Here is a 3,642-nt window from a genome sequence, read left to right as displayed (position 1 = left end):
GGGGGAACTCGAACGTATAGAACACTTTACCCGACCTCACGTCTCCCCAGATTTCTTAAAACTCACTGATGTACCTTTGCTGAATTTAGTCACTGTTCTCATGTTGCAACTAACCAGGGAAGTTGCATACCACAAACTCCCACAAACCCGGTTGTGATAAATGGCCAACAAATTTGCGATTTTATTTGACAAATGAGGATTTGGGTAGGATATTGGACAGAACAGACTTGCTGTTCATAATTATATCAAGAGATTTTACAGTTTGGCATTGATGTTAAATACGAATCTGGTTCTGTCTCTCTCTGATGATGCCCATTGAGATGCTGAGTAGCACTGTTGCTGTTTTAGTTTTAGATTTCCGGAATCTGCAGCAATTTGCACTGATTTTATTGACTCTTTGGATGCGAGCGTCACTGACAAAGCTAACATTAATTGGTGATTGTGAAACATCTTGCTGAAACCTGCCGTCTGGATGGGTGACATCCACTGCAGCTTTAATACAACTGGGTGGCTTTCTCGGATATTTCAGTGGTGGTGAAGGGTTATTTTCATCACATGGAACTGGAGTCTGTGTAGGACAGACAGGGGAAAGATAGGAATACTCGGTTTATAGTTATTTGCAAAGATAAGATGTTGTTTGAAGTATAAAAACAATTCTGTGAATTCTGGAATTCAAACCCAAAGAGAAAATGCTGGAAAATCTCAGCAGGCCTGGCAATATTTATAAGGAGAGGGAAGAGCTGACGTTTCGAGTCCAGATGTCCTGAGACTCTCCAGCATTTTCTCTTTACGTTGTTTTAAGTGTCTTTGGGTGGAATAAATTGATTCTGAATCTCTGGGGCGGAGGAATTGTGGGTTGATCCAAGACTATCAGACGGAAGGAGAGACTATAAACACTATCAGGGACGGGTCGGACCCAGACCATCCAGTTGCTGCCCATACTGAACACTTTGTCTTTACAGCTCAGTCTCAGGGAGCCTCAGGGATGCCCGGTTTCTGCCTCTGGCTGAGTCAACACAACCTCCGATTCGACACTTAAAAAAAAAACTATGAAAAGAAAACACAAATCACCCCGGACACACTCTCTCACCTTTTTCCACCGCGGACTAGGTATAAACAAAGTCTGAGGACACTACAAACCGACTCAGAAACAATTTCTTTACAGCTGCAACCAGAGTTTTGAATGATCTACCTCGCATTAAATTGATATTTTTCTAGACCCGAGCTATGACTGCAATATAATATTCTTCACTCTCTCCCTTCCTTCTCTATGCACGGTATGCTCTGTCTGTATAGCGCGCAAGACTGTGTACTAATACGTGTGACAATAATAAATCAAATAAAATATATCAATAAACACCGAGGATTATTCCCAGTGAATTGATTGCTGACACTGGAATATTCAAGAGACAGACTAACACTGAGGCAGAAAGAGTGAGATCCATTGGAACGTCTCTGCTAGTCCAAAAGGTGAAATTATATTTGAGCCTCTGTTATAGAGAAAAAAACAATTTGATTGTAAATCAAGTCCCTTAATTCTGCACCCCCTTCACAAGAGAATAGACATCAAGAAGATGACATTACCTTATCAGGGTTAAAACGTCAGTCTGATTTGCACATTGCAGCAAAAATATAATCCATTTGAAGAATTATTATCGATTTATGTAACTAATTGCTGGAATGATTTTGTTTCAGGCGTGGGTAGCTGTCACTGTAATTTGGGACTGGATACAAGAAGGAGGGAGGAAATGGCCTCATGTCATCGCTCGGCAATTAATGCACAAACTTAACTAATGTCCTCAGGACCCGACTTCGAATCCCACCACCACAGATGGCGGGATTTAAATTCAGTAAAAAAAGCATCTGGAAATAAGAATCCACTTATGGTCATGATATCATTGTCGATTGTGTAAAAACCTATCTGCTTCACTAATGTATTTTAGAGAAGGGAATCTGCCGTCCTTACCTGGTCAGGCCTATGTGTGATCCAAGAGCCACAGCAATGTGATTGGCTCTCACTGCCCTCGGACAAGAAGTAGGCAATCAATTCTGAACAGCCAAAGGTGCCCATATCCATAGAATCATTACAGAGCAGAAGAAGGCCTTTTGGCCTAACAGGCCCAAACCCACAACATTCCCACCTCAGTCTATACCCATCACCCCACGTATATTCCCTGCTCATTCTCCTGACACGATTGGACAATTCATCATCGTGGATCAACCTAAGCAGCATATCCTTGAACAATGTGAGTAAATGAGCAGGCAATTGGAGAATATGCAGACTCCACACAGACAGACCCAAACCGGGAGTTGAAGCCGGGTTTCCTGTCGCTTTGAGGCAGAAACCCTAACATATATACCACCATGCCATCCACAAATTAATTCAAAAAGGACAATCCTCATGTGATGCAATATTACACGTTAGATATCCCCAACGGCTCCTTTACCCTGTGAAAATTATCACTGAAAGAAAACTGGTGGACTTATAATTAATTGAGTTGACAGGGGGACATGACATCGACATCAACCTTTGACAGAGAATTTATAGAATCCGAACGGACACGGTGATCAGGAAAGTTCTTTGTCAACATCCAAATCATTGCTGCTCATTTTATTGGTCATCGGCTGTCGAACATTTACTGGTAGTGGGAACTCAGGATATTAGGACTTTGTGGCATATTGCACAATTTCACAAAAAATAAATGTTTTGTCTTTCACTAAACCAGGCCGTTTCTTCACTCATTGGCAGCTATAAGAGCGACTGTTAAATAATCGAAATCAGATGGTGCTGGACAACAGAACATGGTGCTGATCAGAGATAAGAGAGGTTGTCTTTTTAAAGAGGTGCAGAACACTTAGAATATTCCAGGTATCCGCGCTTTTCAAGACAATTATATGATTTTATTTTACTTTTAATTATTTTCATTTTGGGGCCATTGCACTGATCTCATTGGACTGAGGGGGTGGGGAGGTCAAAATCTCTTTCTTGCAGGTCATGAAATTACTCACAAAGTGGCTTTAATTGTTGGAAGGACATTTATTTGGAATTTATACAAATGAAGTAGCATCTGGCCAATTTACTCGTTCCCCATACTGTTTAATCACAGTGCAGCCCTTTAAAATATTTGCTTGGAAGGAATACCATTTAAAAACGTGTCTTTATTATGGGAATCAAGCATTTATTGTATAACTGGATAAGTCCCATTTTATCCTTACATATTCTCGCTAACCTGTCCCACGCAGTATTTGGCAGCAGTCCAACCTGCTGCCAACTGCCCGAAGATATTTACAGGAAGCATCTGACGGTGTTTGTTCAGTAAGTCAAAGGTCTGTTTCCTGAGTACTGAACAGTTGGCTGCAAGCCAACTTCAAACTCTTAGCATTGTCAATAGAGCCTATTTATAAACAAGTCTGCCCAGCAACAACTGGAGGCAATCTTAATTATTATTTTTTAAAGCTGTAAACCTATACGAATGCTTCCCATTTCATTGGAAAAGAAAGGTACCCAGATTCTCTGGCACCTTGTTAGTAACAATGATGATCTCTCCAACCCAACAAAACACTGTGATGGATGGATAGAAATAAATACAGGCAGATTGTGTGAGTTGATTCAGAAAGGTGATATGTCTTATACTGCATAAA

This window comes from Carcharhinus amblyrhynchos, unplaced genomic scaffold, assembly GCF_965287045.1.
Source record: "Carcharhinus amblyrhynchos unplaced genomic scaffold, sCarAmb.v2.hapA scaffold_38, whole genome shotgun sequence".
Taxonomy (NCBI): Eukaryota; Metazoa; Chordata; class Chondrichthyes; order Carcharhiniformes; family Carcharhinidae; genus Carcharhinus; species Carcharhinus amblyrhynchos.
The sequence above is the reverse complement of the archived record's forward strand: the minus strand, read 5'-3'. Positions refer to the sequence as shown.